At 47.5% G+C, this 15,003-nt stretch overlaps 1 protein-coding gene across 1 annotated transcript in view; it reads left to right on the forward strand.

Moving 5' to 3' along the window:
* The window catches only part of PDLIM4 (PDZ and LIM domain 4), a 445,004-nt gene that overhangs the window by 328,639 nt on the left and 101,362 nt on the right, over positions 1-15,003 (forward strand). The window lies entirely within an intron of this gene.

Consider the following 15,003-nt stretch of genomic DNA (forward strand, 5'->3'; position numbering starts at 1 on the left):
ACCAACACCTACACGAATACAAAGCTCGTAGAAAAGGAGGTTCAGCAGCTTTAGTGGCATTAGGTCAAAGCAGCTCATGGTGTGAGCCAGAGGGCAGGAGGGCGGCACCGCTGCCCATGTGAGAGACGAGAGGGGACGTTCCAGCCCCATCTCCGCAGGACGAGCACACAGCCTGCTAAAAAGCTGGTCTTAAGGGGAAGTTATTGACCTCCAGCTCAAAGGCTGAAAGCTCTTCGGACATCTGGGTCACATTCCACCACACTGCACCCAAAGCCTCTCATTTGGAATCGGGTGTGAAAGAGACGAACCATTGCAATCGGGACCACGATCCTGTGGGATGCAAGGGGAAAGCGTGGCAAGAGGCTCGGTTTGCTTCCAAAGCTGTAGTTTTGCATGTCAGCTCAAATCTGAGAGGGAGGCAGAGCAGCAGGCCAGGAATGCCGGGAGATGCTGGGGAGCGTTGCCCATGGTGGGGAAGAGAGGTTGGAAAACGGTTCCCTTGGAGCAGGTTGAACCCACAGTCATCGCTGCCGGGTGCCTGGGGAACAGCAGATACCCTTGCCCCTCCACAAAACCTTTCCTGTCGCTTGTTAAAACACAAATACAAATTAAATTGCTATCACTGTAAACCAGGTAATCTCAGCCAGGCGACTCGTCAGGCTCCGGGGCTGGGGCAAATCGCAGAGCAGGCAGCTCACTTTGCTCCAGTTGCCACACACACTTGAGATGTGCTGAGGTTTGGGTAAGTGTCTTCTTTTTCAAAAAAGAGAAAATAAAGATCTGTCTGCAAGTAGCAGTGGCTGTTCTCTAGGTGGCAGCCCTTGACTGCTGAGCGTCCCACCAGTCTGCCAGAGGAGTTGGGAGGAAAGGAAAGGCTGCCAGGCTGTTACTCACCCAGACTTTCAATCAACTTTTCTCACTATTACTCCAAAGAGTTCAAAAATGTCATACAAAGGTGAAGTAAGGTGTCAGATGAGCTGCTTTCTGAGCCTGACAAAGGGCTCGCGTACCTCAGGTAAACCTGCAGCACCCCAGCTAGACCAGCTGACAGAGTCATCCACTCTTTGTACAAACTCCTACTCTTTAACGTTTATTATTTTTCACTATTTTGGATAATTCTGCATGCTTGCTTGCTTATCCCAGCTCAAAACTGCCTCTGTCAACAGCCTCAGAAACTCTTCAGCTGGTTACAAACATGAGCAGCCCTGTTTATAATACCTTTGTTACAAAATGCCTAGAGGCGATAGCTTAAAAACGTTTAATAAGGAACAGCAGATCCTTGCCGCTCGTTACAGAAAACATTAAAAGCTACAACCATGTCAGACCTAAAGCGCCTCCAAAGCCGCTGGCTGTGAGCAGGAGGAGTCAGCGCGTGAATACGAGGACTCGGTATCTACATCCAGCCCTGCAGCATCGTGAAAAGATGCATCCTGTGCACAGCACAGAGCGCTGCTTTCTTTAAGCTTCAGCCTGTTGATAACATCTTGCTGCTTCTCTCCGACAGTTTTAAAGCTATTTGACATCAACCCAGGGTCTGACTTTCAGGTGGGTGAGTATGAAAAGGAGCAATGTTGTTCTTATTGTATCTGGTGTGAAAATAATTCAATAAATGGATTTAATAGGTGTCTCTACTTAGATGAACATGCAGCCTACGTAGTGGTTTGAATCTGGTGGGTCTGGTTATTAAAACCTCATACAGAGTAAGGTGGTGGTTGAACCTCTTGTCAGCAGCTTCCCCTGGGGCAAATGGTCCAGGAGAAGGTAAAGGAGACCTGTCCTGGTCTCTGCACTCCCACCTCCAGAGGCGAGGAGCAGAACAGCCTCCTCAGAGTGACCAAGAGATATTGAAGCTTACACAGGAGAAAGTACAGACACACCTTTGTTGGCTTTTTACATCTTTCAGTCTGCCAGCTTAGCACATTTAAGCATTCACTTTAGTGACTCATTTCAATAAATTTAGAAAACATCTAAAAATCAAATATAGATTTAGAGTAGAAACTGAATTGTCTGTGAAGTATTTAGGCCAGAGCCTCAGCTGGCGCGGGCTGGCAGGGATGTCTGCGAGGCTCTGTGCTGATGCGCTCCAGCTGAGAACCCAGCTCTTCACTTCCCAAGCAGCGCTGGCCAAGCACATTTCTTTTGGCTCTCTGAAAGAACCCCCGCAGCTCTCTGCTGGGCTCAGAGCCGTGAGCGAGCACGCAGCACGGCGACGCAGGTTACGAAGCCTCCGGGAACGCCGATGGGAGCGGCTGGCACTAAAGCCGACAATTAGCCATTTCCATTTTCTTAGTGGCCAAATATAATTCCACAGAGAGTTCCCTTGATGACACCTCTTTTATTAACAGCAATATTAATTGCCACCCCTCCTGGAACAACTCAGTCTTTTTTTTTCTTTGGAGCTACGTTATCTTAGAGAGATAATTGCCCAGGCGCTGCAGCGCTCTGGCAATCTCGCTCTTCAAATACAGAGTTATCTAGAAGGGAACTCCCTTGTGTGTTTGCTCTACGGAGAGCTGCCGTCCTCTGAAAGCCGGGGAAAACCTGCCTCCCCTCCTCTGCACACACCGAGGTCCCACCCCAAAGCACCTCCTGCTGCCGTACACGGCCCCCCCATTCTTCCAGCCCTTCTCCCCGCTTACACACACCTTACAGGTACGGCACACAAAGCACCTCATCACCTTTGAAGTGCTCCAGAAAGACCCACATATCATTAACAAAGCTACAAATACCTCCCCTGAGAATGAGACGCCGCAGTCAACAGCTGAGGTTGAAGATTTGCACAGCACTGTCAGAAAAATTAATTGTGTCAGGGTAAGATCTGGCCCTCGTGCTTACTAATTAACGAGCAAAGACCCTTTTGTTTTCTTTTTGGGTCAAAGAAAATATATTTACTGTGGAAAAGCAGTCAGATTTGCAAGGCTGCTCTACTTGTCTGCATCCCCTTCTGCTCCTAGCGGCCGGCCCAAGCTGTGCTCTAGCGATGGAGGTGATGGATTAGGTCCTACAGGCTCTATCTTTGGCTGATATCGGGTCCAGAGGCACAGCAATAATTTACAGCAATATAGGCTGTCGTCTCAGCAGCTTCACGAGTGTGTAACTCCAAGCACAATGATCTCCTCAGATATCAACGTGTTTTTTTGCGGCACCTCATATACCTCCAGTGCCCTTGCACGCTGCTCTTGCGTCACAGCACTGCTCTGAAGTTACAGGCTCTAGGAAGTTTACCAGAACATTAATCATAGCTGCTTCTCAAATCAGATATGCTGCTAATTTGACTGTTCAAGTTGTTCTTTCTTTCCTATTTTAATGATTTATGAATGAGATAAGATAGGAATCGCATCCTGCACTTACTCAGCCTCTCTATATAAGCGAGCGCTGCATCGGCCAAGAGAGATGAGCTTGAATTCAAAGCCCATTTCAGATAAAAAGGTTTGAGCTCCTGAATATAACACCTTTACAATGTATCTCCACTTGTTCTTGCTTTTATTTAGCTCTGGAGCATCCAGTCACTTTCTCCCTCTGAAGGAAATGGGGCATCTGCAGAACGAGACTAAACACTCAATAATCCATGAAATGCTTTGCTTACTTAAAGCTGAAAAAGAGAACATAAGTGTAAATAATTTTCCATTTCCCTCTCCCTAGATTCGCTTTTTGAGATGCTTTCCAATTTGTAACTAACTGATTTCTGTTGTTTCCAGGGTGAGTTCCGCAAACCGCTTCACATAAAGGTAAGAGGCTGTTGTTTCCTAATCTATTATTATTAGTCAGAGCCTCCAAAGGCAATTTAACATGTAACCGCTGGCACAGCAGGTCTGAGGATGTTTAAAGGCAAGATGTGAAATGCCAGCTGAGACGGGATGCCCGCCGGGAGCCCAGCCAGGCAGGGATGGAGCTCCGGGGCTTGACCTCAGTCCAGTCCCATTGGAGGCGATTGTGCTCCTCTTGCTGCCCCAAAATACCAACACAATACCATATTTTTAAAAGATTTATGTATCATATTTGCCACCGGCAGCAACTGGACCGTTTTTATAGCAGTTTCCAGTTATAACAGCCATGAAGACTGTACTTCATTGCTGTGTGAAGGAGAAGGTATGAAAAGAAAATCAGAAAAAAGATGTTAAAGATTTCCAGACCAAAGCAACAATTTACATATTTAATATGATTTTTCAACAGTTCTTTTCTGAAAGAAAAGCTTTATGGTTGTAAACTAGAACACTCCTCGCTTTTTCTCCTAGAATGAAAGTTGTGCACATGACACCACCGAAATATTTATTGGAGGACTGAAAAACATAACCACGTGCAAGTGTATAAAGACAGTTGAAACCAATATGGAGACGCTGGAAAAAAAATGTTCCATTTTGAAGGTAAGATTTCACTGTTTATTTTATTTGAGTTTCAAATATTTTCTTGTAGATCTCCATTCATCTAGTCTTTTTACACGGGGTGGTTTTGTTCCCGTGCCTGGTAGGTCACGCAGACCCACCCCAAGCAATCCAGCAGCTGGAAAGCCAGGGCCCCTGCTCCAGCCAGGCAGCGCTTTCACCCTCATTTTTGCCTAGGGTGGAGGATAAGGCACTATTTGAATCTATTGATATGCTGAGAAAACATCAGGAGCTGTCCTTGATTCAAAAGAAAACACAAAGCTTCCACCAAAGTTAATTTCCCCAAAGGATTTAAAGAAACATCCGAGGAAATTGTTCAGGAAGGTTTCACTTGTCACTTAGCTTCTTGCTCACTTTTAGGTAAATTCTAATACAAAGTTTTGAGATTTGTTAGGTAAGAAATTGTTTGGCCTTTTCAGTGTTGGGCCAGCCCAGGGAAGGATGTCGAGGTTTGTCCCTCATGCACAAATTCATTCTTATATGGACTATATTAATACAGTTCATTTATGCCTGCAGCAGTGAGGATTATTTATTAGGCACAATTAATAATGACCTGCACAGCTTGCCTTTAGTGAAGGACCAGGCAACTAAGAGCAGAAAAGATACAGACTAGGAATGCTACAGAGAAAGCAACCTACCTTTTGAACACAGAAGAAAGAAAGACACAGAAAATAAGGGGATAGAAAACAGGATTTGCATGTGAGCTGCATGAGCTGCAATGCCTGACACTGTCCCGAAAGAGAGAAGCAGGCTCTAGGAAGAAAACCAGATCTGCACCAATTTTCTAATTACTGAAACTTGCAGAAGAAACCCTGCCTAATTCTATCATCTAACCGAACGCCTGCTGAGCTCCTCACCGCTGCAACTGGATTCTCTTCTGCTCAGCACTAAGAACAAGCGTGCTGGGAAGTTGCTCCGATCCCACTGCACGTCCTGCACTCCCTCTCCGTCCCAGGATCTGAATAATAGGAGAGAAATATTTTCACTTGACTTTCTTTCTTCCACCTTGGCAGATAACTCCCCTAAAAACTCCCCAGAGCAATCTGCAGTAGCGTGAAAGACAAATAGCTAGGTCTTATTTCACTAATGATTTCCAAGAACTGTGTGAAATGGTTGGGGGCTGGTGAAGGGCATCTAGCTGCTCCAACCCCCATCGGGGAGCTGAGGGAGTCTTGGGGAACATGAGCATTTGGGTGGAATTCCTCTGTAGCTTGTATATCAGCATCTACTCTTTTCCTTTAGAATTCCTCATCCAAGGACCGAAGATGCTCAAAGACAGCAAAAACAAGCTTCTCACGATTTAAAGAGAGCCTGAAAGAATTCTTGAGATGGGTCAACGAGAAGCAGGACTGTGGCAACATCAGGAGAAGCGAGTCGGGTTTGTACCCCGATGGCATATGCAGCTGCCCTGACTCGTGGAAACCCCACGAAGTCTTGCTCTAGGGAAGAGCCGGGGCAGCGGGGAGCCTGGGGGGGAGCAGGGTGGGGAGAAACGGCTGTTATAAATCAGCATGTTTGCTAAGCGTTAATCCAAGTAGGAGATTAAAACTGTAAACAGCAATTAAAGCTGTACACAGCAATTAAAACTTTGCATAACAAGCACGTCCAAGGATCGTCATTTACACCACGCACAGTTGCGGAACGTGAACTGCTGTGACGGCACCAGGGATGGGGAGAGAGGCTTGAGGTTTGCCGGTGGTTTGCACAAAGGGACAGAAAGCCCAGTCCTGACCCACAGACCGTGAGGCCACTCAAATGCTTCGGGGAGCAGGGCCAGAGAGGGGTCCTACAGGCAGGTCCTGCTGGGTGGCTCAAGGATCAGGACGTTCAGTGGGATTTACTGGACCCAGCACAGTCCCACAGAGCAACCCTGGGGAGAGAAGAGACCTGGCATGCACTGTTCCCACCATCTGCTTTTACCCCCCAGCACTAAAATCTTTGCTTTTAATTTCTACTGGTTTATGATGAACTGTAATGTGAACCTGACTAAAGAAACGTTGAAGTTTTGTGTGCCTGCCTCTCCGGTTGCTGTCTTGTTCCAGCGTACTGAGTAGCCTTGATTTGGAGTTTTCAGGTGTTTACAGTACACGGCATTGATGCAGTTTATGGGTGGAAGCGAATGAGCTTTGAGGCTCCTTCCAACCCAAACCATTCCGTGATTCTGAGTAAGGGCTGTTCTGTATTTGCAGAATCTCACAAAACCACAATGACACCAGTGAGTGTATGAACTGGGTTCATTCACACAAGAGTAAAGTTATCACCAGAAAGACAGCCTGCAAGAGTCCGTGATTTTAAGGAGTTCTTAGTAGAAAATGTCTTTTTTATTACCTCTTGTCTCAGGAAACCTGACTACATGTTTGGAGTTTTTTTGCTGAGCACACAGCCTGCACCAGCCCCTCCTCCAAGGCATTAATTTGAATATAATTAAATTTAACTGAAAATTCCGAACAAGATGCTTGGGCCTCACCTCAGAAATAGTGGTACCTCATTAACTTGATCAGAAAGTCCTGTAGCACCCCCAATGTGATTCATATTTGGCTTTTTAAGTTCATAAAGAAGAAACACCCTCCAGACATGAACTCTTAACTCCTTCTACATCCACTCTTAAATCTAGGTCATTACCCTTGTATAGATGTTTAATTGTCAGTACAGCTACTTGCAGCCCTTTCATCAAAACAATTACAGGCAAGGAAACCAACTCAGAATTAAATCTTGACCATACAAATTAGGAAGGTAGCAGCATTTTCCTTACCAACCTTACAAATGCATTTATTCTAAATTTATAGCATCTCCCACACGTTTCCTGCACACTCATGCTTCCCTTCTGCAGCACCAGGTAGGGTCAGGCCCCCTCTGCCAGCACTGGCATGACCTAAATAACTCCAGATCATGATAGTCAATGTTTATTTACAGAGTCTTCTGCCCTCATCATCTCAAATTATACTGTTTCTTTCTGAAATCTGAGCATTGCATCTGCTCTTGGACCACCCTGGCTACAACGCCCAGAAAACCAGAATCACAAAGTAGAAACGTGAGGTGATCTTGCCACTTGTTCGCAAACAGTTTGATGTTCTTTTTCATCACCACTTCCTTCCCAGAGGTTTCCGGACCACATGCGAGAAGTTTCCAATGTTCAAACGGGAGCTGCAGTGATAGCCCCTCTCCCCCCAACTCGACAGGCTGTGGGTGCACAGGTTTGGGATCTGGGGAAAACAGACAGTGTCATGCACCCACTGGCTCCAACGTGCTTATCAGGTAATTAACGTTAACCCAGTTGTTGCCTCCCTGCACTTGCACTACCAACACTTACAAGCAATGCACCAGCAACAGCAGCTGAAACAAGAGTGGAGAACCATGCTCAGAAAACATTGCAGGACATTCTCACTGTAAGCAAGCAAGATTAAGAGTTTCTGCTCCAATAGATGAACCAGAACTTCAGTGCAAATTATTAATTAGTCTTCAGTTCCTGCATTTCCAGTGCTTGCTGGATGAACATCACAAAACACAACAACTGGCAGGACAATTTGGTCTCCCTTTCTTTCAGCTTTCTTCTGTCGCCTCAAAACAATCAGATAAATGATAACCCAGGTGAGGCTTTCCCTGAGCCTGCCCATGTCTGTGCCAGTTAAACGGCTCAGCTCATGGGGCGACAGCAAGATCCACCGGTCCCGATGCTGCGGCTGAGCCCTATAAGCCTCAAGCCATCCATCGTCTCCTCAAGATCAAAGCCATCCTTGGCCACTCCTCATACTTCTACAGAGTAAAACAACCAAGAAAAACTTAGCAAACAAGCAAAAAGTGAATACTGCCCCAGTCCCCTGATGTCCTTCTAGATATCAGAGTCTGTATCATGATAAAACAACCAAAGCTTTTCAAATAAAGACTCTGACACAGGTTACATTCGATGTCGATGCTTCTATGGAAAAAGGAAGCGCTGTAATTTAGGATGGTTGCAGATACCATTTAGCAATCTGAAAATCACTTATCGAGCCCTCTTGCTCTCAGTGTTTTAGAGAGCAGGCTTGCACGAGTCTAGCCCGCAGGATTCGACCCAAAGGAAACACAATCAGACAACTTCAGCATATAAATTGTTTCTTCCCACGACTTTATCAGAGAGTGGGGAAAACCAACAGGCACTGAGGTTACAATACCTGTTTATCGTAGCTGAAATATTTTAATATTTTTTGTTGTTGTTTGTTTTAAGATACAGAGAGCTGTTAGCCACATCCTGTGGTCACCAACGCCATGAGCTGTGGTGGGCAAAGAATATATTCTTAGTAAAAGAAGCTACAGCCTTGTTTAATAATAATATCACTAATTACAGGATGGAATGGAAAAATCATAGAATAGTTTGGGTTGGAAGGGACCTTAAAGATCATGCAGTTCCAGCCCTCCTGCGATGGGCAGGGACACCTCCCACTGGATCAGGCTGCCCAAGGCCCCATCCAGCCTGGCCTTGGACACCTCCAGGGATGGGGCAAAAAACCATTTAAAATATCATATTAAATAAAAAAGTCAAGGGAAGAAATGGCAAGAGTTAAATCATTTGTTTGAGCTAACAGCCCATCAGTAATCCACGGACTAGTATGGTTACCATTGACAGTGACCTTATATAGGAGGTATAAAAGAATTTATTTCCCAAAGTCTTGAGATCTACAGAAACCTGATCTTATTCTGGTCAGAAATCACCCTGAACCAACCCTGGTTCTCTATATCCAATTTCCTAAGTTATTTGAGTCTTCATCCAGACTTTGAAGCTTTTCAAGTACAATGCTCCGAGTATTCTCAAATTCAAAGGAAAATAAAATAGAAATCTGGATCTCATATTCTTGGCAGCAGCAAAATCTTCATTCTAACAACTTCCATAAGTACTGGGCTCTCATGTCTTGACGCATATTTTATCTGTGACACACTTCACATGCAAGGGGCTTTCGTTTTAACTACTTGCAATCTAATGTTCCTCCTCTGTGCTCAGGACAGGGTCTAAACTGCCCGCGCAGGACAGAACGCGGCAGGGACCCCCTTGAGCGGGTGCAGTTTAAACCACCTACCACGAGCAAACAAACACAACTGAAATAACAGGAAAGTCCCATCCCTGCCTCCCTCCTCCTCCACTATCTGCAGAAGCATCGGCTCCGTTATCGCTCTGACCTGGGCTGCCAGCAGCTCCCCCCTCACACGAGCTCGGGGCCCATCCCACCAGACTCACTGCTAAGTCAGCACTAACCCAACACCTCCGGACATGAGTAACTTGCATTCATGGTCCATGAATCCAGACGCATTATCCTTGAAAAGCTACAGACCTTCCAGAACCCGCTTGCCATTTGCAACACACAAAATTAACGGTTGCTCTTCCTCAGCTTAAAGAGAACCTTCAGAAAACTGCATTTTTCAAGTAAATTGTGAAAGAATTCGGCAGCCAGAGCCACAGGGGCAAATGGTTTGCTGGATGCATCTGGCAATCTCCAAATTACCTCATGGAAATGAGCTTACCTTTTGGCTTCATTGTTGACAAGACGCTGCACAGAGCAGGCCCTCGGGAGCATCTACTGACAAACAGCCTGTGATGGGAGAGGTTTAAGAGGTGTTTTCGCTTTAGAGCGGTTATAAAGGGGGGCTAATAAGCTAGAAAATTAAAATAGAGGTGTGATACACTGGGAGAGACCTCCCTCAGATAGCAGCGTGAGATAAGGCTGCGGTTGCAGAACAGCAGGAGCTGAGCATGCAGGCGGTGGTCATCGCTTTGCCTCAGCATCCTGTGCTATCCAGTCCTCACTCCCAGAAAAGCATCATAAAATGAAATTCAAATGAATTTACTTCAGTTTCAGAGGCGAACGCGGTGCTGCTGAGAGGCTGGGGATGGGTAACCCTGGATGAGGAATCCTGCATCCTTCGGCCAGTCCTGTAGCACCAGGTCTGGTCGGCAGACCGGCAATCTGACAGAAAGCATCACACCATTTCCAGGAGCTCAAAGGAGCTTTGGGTTCTGTCATCTCACCAGGATTCAAATCAATCATCACAAACATCCTTTATCCAGTTGTTACTCACTGAGCTTCTCGGTTGTGCAGAGCACAGCCTCACTCTTGCTCTTCTGCTGCTGCAGCTCCCCAGCTACCGCAGTTAAAATGCATTAAAATGCAACGCTCTGTACTGTTAGCGCTACGGCCAGTATTCATTATTCCCAAAGCAGTTTCAGTTAGAGTTGATCAACCTAATAATGCAGCATACCAGGTAGTTACAGGTCTCCACACGATGCAGGTGAAAAGCTTTGCTGACGGCTGACGCTCGCAGAAAGCATCACTACCAGAGGACACAGCTTTAAAGAGCAACATAGCTGCTTCCAAACCGTTTCTACAAGCCCTGCTTCCTGGCTGACCCAGATCCCTTTTATACTAACACAACAATAGCTCTTGCTAGTAATATTTCAGTTATATTCCACCCTGCTTTAATGGAATTTTAGTATCAGTTTCCAGTTGTAAACCCCAGCCAGGTGTAGAAATTCAGCATCAAGGATGCAGCAAAGAGCAGGAGCACGGCTGCTGGGAAAGGGCAGGACCAAGCCCTTGGAGACGACTTATTGCGTGGACAGAGCGAAATTACTTGATACTTTGGCTCATCCTATGGAAAAACATTTTTTCTGCTGCACAAGTCACGGCTGTCACCGTGTCCTCTCCCCGGCCGGGGCTCAGGACACCCAGGCCACCGCTCCCACTGCCGAGCGCTGCCCTGACTCCAAAGGCCGTTAGGGATGAGAATCAGTCACAGGTGAGAAGTCAGGACTTCATTAACAAGGAATTTGTTTTGAATAGACTTGGCATATTTTAACATTATTTTTTTAAAAATAAAATACTTTAAATAAAAGCAAGCTGGTTTCCTGGAAACAACGCAGCCCCGAAGCGGTCAGGCAGTTGGACTCGCTGGCTGCAGGTCCCTTCCAGCTGAACCGTTGTGCTAATCCCTCCCTCCCAAGCAGGGAACGCTCTTCCTCACAGCATCTGAGCTGCGATCGGCAGCCGATGCTCTGGCTGAGAGCTCACCAGCTGGATGCGATCACCCTCACCACTCCTCGAGGCTTTTGAGCAGCGCTTGTGTTTACGTGGCGCCCCAAGGACGGGTCGGTGGCACTTGTGCTTACAGAGAGCTCCGAGCAGGGGACAAACCGCATGGAAGGGTCACCTCCAGCTCTGTCAAAAGGCTTTGAAGCCAGCTACAGTCAAGCCTGAAGAAGTGTTTGACAGTGCTGGCTTTGAAAAACTCCCCAAATTAAAATTTCCCAAGGAATTAAACCAGCAGGGAGTGGCGTTCAACAGGCTGGGGAGCTTAAAATCCAACCTCGCAGCCAAAGGGCAGACAAGCACAACCGGCACCAGCAGAGGCAATGGGGAAAGGAGAGTTAGGTAAGGATGAGCCACTGGGTTATTGCATCCTGACACTATCAGCTAATGCTGCTCTCCTGCTCCCCAGTCTCCCTGAGGGCTGTGGTTGATGGATTCAGGGTGCTGCTGCAGCCCCGGTGCCTGTGCCGACCGACCGCTGCCCTCACCCATCGCTCCTTAGAGGCAGCTGGGGACCAGCACGCTCCCCGGCCTTGGGTTTGCTGCCTGTGGCCATCAGCATCAAATTCGAACTAGTAAGGATGGAAATATTGCTCTAAACCCAAGTGAAAGCGCCCGCAGGCACTGGCTCTGCCCTGGGAAGCCCCGGCCGAGGGTGCCCGGCCAGTCCCCAGCGTTACGTGCTGTCGTTAACTCACTGGACTCTACCAGCTCCGCTCAGCTCTCCGAGGAGGCGGGTGGTGTGAGCTCTGCCTGTGCTGTTGGTTGCTGGCCCCACCTTTAAATGCACCCAAAGCTGTACAAGCGTTCCTTGCGTACCACTTCAAAACCAGCTACAGCTCACCGTTTCCTCTTTCCTGTGAGTAAAACCATGCGAGTTATCTAGAAAATCCAAGTTATCATTTACTCAGAGCAAAACCCAGAGGTGAAAAACCGCAGTGATACAGCCTGTGCAAAAAGCTTCTGACTAAATGCACCGGGGAGCTGGGGGAAAGCTGGTTCTCTACCACGGGCAATGCAATCACAGCAGAGCTTTCCTGGGAAGGAGGATTCAAAGATGGGAGCGCAGGACAACTCAGATGCTCAAGCTTTACTCTGTTACAATTCTGAGCCGTTGAGCAATCTGAATTTCTACTTAACATGTTCGTGCATATAGCTTCTTTTTCATAATCTATGCATTGCACAAACTCTTTCTCACTTGAATGTGACACAGCAGGACGTTTCCACCAAGCAACAGTGCCCAAAAGCCAATTAGACCATCTCTGCATACACAGCATCCCTGATCTTTCCCTGCAATCTCCCAGTCCCCAGGGACAGCAAATAAAACTCTAGTAGATGCAAGTTACCCTAAAACTGTGTTAAGCAGGTAGGTAACAAGATCCAGCCTTTCAACTATAAAATACATTCCACAAAGAGACACACACTTCCCTACAAGTTCAGCAATTTTAGAGAAACTCCATCTCACTGTTAAAACACTCAGGCAAACAAAACAAGGTTTCAAGCATTTGTGCCAACACTTTCTCACCCTCTCTTTATTCACAGCAGCAATTCTCATTTATGTTCTTACTTGTTTTTTTTTCAGATAAATCCATCAGGTGCCTACTGCCCACTAATGCGCTCAATTGCTTAATTTGTGCACAGAACATTGCCCAAAACGAGAGTAAAATGCAGACTTTCATCCATTCTGTTTGGATACCAAAATGATGCTCTTACAGAGGTCTCGCCTGCAGCAGGAATCATAGAATCACAGGAGCGAGAGAGCCCTTCGTGCTGGGGAACCAGAGGAGCCCTCACCGCTCCCACACACAGAGCCACCTGGGGAGCCCCCAACCCCTCTGCACCTTCCAACCCCTCTGCCCACAGCCCCAACAAACAGCAAAGATACCCAGGCAAGGCACTTACCCACAGGAGAGCCCGCAGCCCGTGGTCTCTGGCAGCCTTCCTCCTGAGGGTGGCTTCTCACCCACAGAGCCCGGGGGAGGCTGCCGGCAGCACTCGGCTCCCCCCAGCCCCAGGAATGATCAACATCGCTTGCACCTGAGACAAAATCACGACCTGTGACAATCGCCAGGTGATTTCAACAGCCACATCGCTCCTGCTGACTCACTGCTCTGCTCAGCTGCACCCTGGGCTACACAAGACCCTTAACATCTGCTTTCTCTTTGCTGAGCACCAGCCCTCCTGGACCCACTGATGCTCCTCAGCTCCTGCCAACACAGCGCTGGTGCTAAGAGGCTGCTCTGAGCTCAGAGCACCCCGTAGGCACCTGTCCCTCTGCCACGTGCACAGGCCAGGGTGCTCCACACCATACGGTGTAAGTGGGATCTGGCTGCATAAGAGATCACATGGATTTTTGCAAGCAGGGTTCATGGGGGAGGTTGGTCGATGAGCAGAGCCTTGTCTGGGCCAACAGGTTTCATAAGACATTTCCATCACTGATCTTGGAAAGGGTACAACTACCTGAATGAGAGCTAAATGACCTCAGCTGCTCTGTCTGCTAGTTCTAAACAGCTCCCTCTCAACCCAGACCTGGGGCACCTGGTGTAAGAGACAGAGCTGCAGAGAAGGTGGGTTCCAGAGAGGAGCACGTCTTCTCAGCTGCTAGAGGAACCGGGGAAACCCATGCTGGAAGCAGGTGAAATCTTTGCAGGATAAAGGAGGACACGCACAAGAGTCAAACTTGGCTCCTTCTTGCACCTCCTCCCAGGGCGAGGGCTGCAGCGGAGCCGCAGGCTGGGGGCAGCCGCAGCCAGCAACCCCTCCCTGCCACAAACACCTGCACATTGCACATTTCACAGTATTTCTCCCACCAAAACAAACGTGTGGAAGCAAAGTGAGACCAGAGAGCGTGAATAAATTAACACTTGCTAAGAAGTGACAGCCTAAGGCCACATGTGGTATTAGGGCTTACAAATTCACATACCTCATTGAGTCAGAAATGTTTCATTTGTTCACCCTCTTTCAAGAGGATTAAAGTGAAAGAAATCAATGCAGAACCCAAGTAAAACCATTATATTGCGGTGGAACGTGGGGGACCTTGCTGCCAGCGTGCCCAAGGTGCAGCAGCCGTAGCCACACGCTCTGCAGCAGCTCAGCGATGCCACATAGGCCGTTGTGCACCTGGACCACAGGTGGTTGATGCTCCCCAGCTGAGTGGGGCTTCCACACTCAAATGAAATCACACACAACCACTCCACAGCCAAGCAGTCCCACAAGCCCAAGTCACCTTCCCCAGAAGATGGAGCGACTTCCAGGATCAGCCGCTACTTTTTTCCCAGAGAAAACAAGCAAGTAACATTATCTTCAGAAGTTCAGTATGACATAACACAGTTAACAACGGTCTCTCCCAGCCAACTACACTATTTCAGAAGTGGGACATGCAGATTTTTGGCCAGAGTCCTGATGTGAACTCTATCTATCAACATACCACGTTGACAGAAAGTCTAAGTAGATTCCTCTTCCTCCCCCTGAAATCCAGGGTGTTCCAACCAGAGACTGTGGGTTTGGCTCATCAGCAGCTGTTCTTCACATCTGTGAGGCTCTCATGGTGAATGGTTTGTTATAAA

The sequence above is a fragment of the Phaenicophaeus curvirostris genome, chromosome 15 (genome assembly GCF_032191515.1).
Source record: "Phaenicophaeus curvirostris isolate KB17595 chromosome 15, BPBGC_Pcur_1.0, whole genome shotgun sequence".
NCBI classification, from domain to species: Eukaryota; Metazoa; Chordata; class Aves; order Cuculiformes; family Cuculidae; genus Phaenicophaeus; species Phaenicophaeus curvirostris.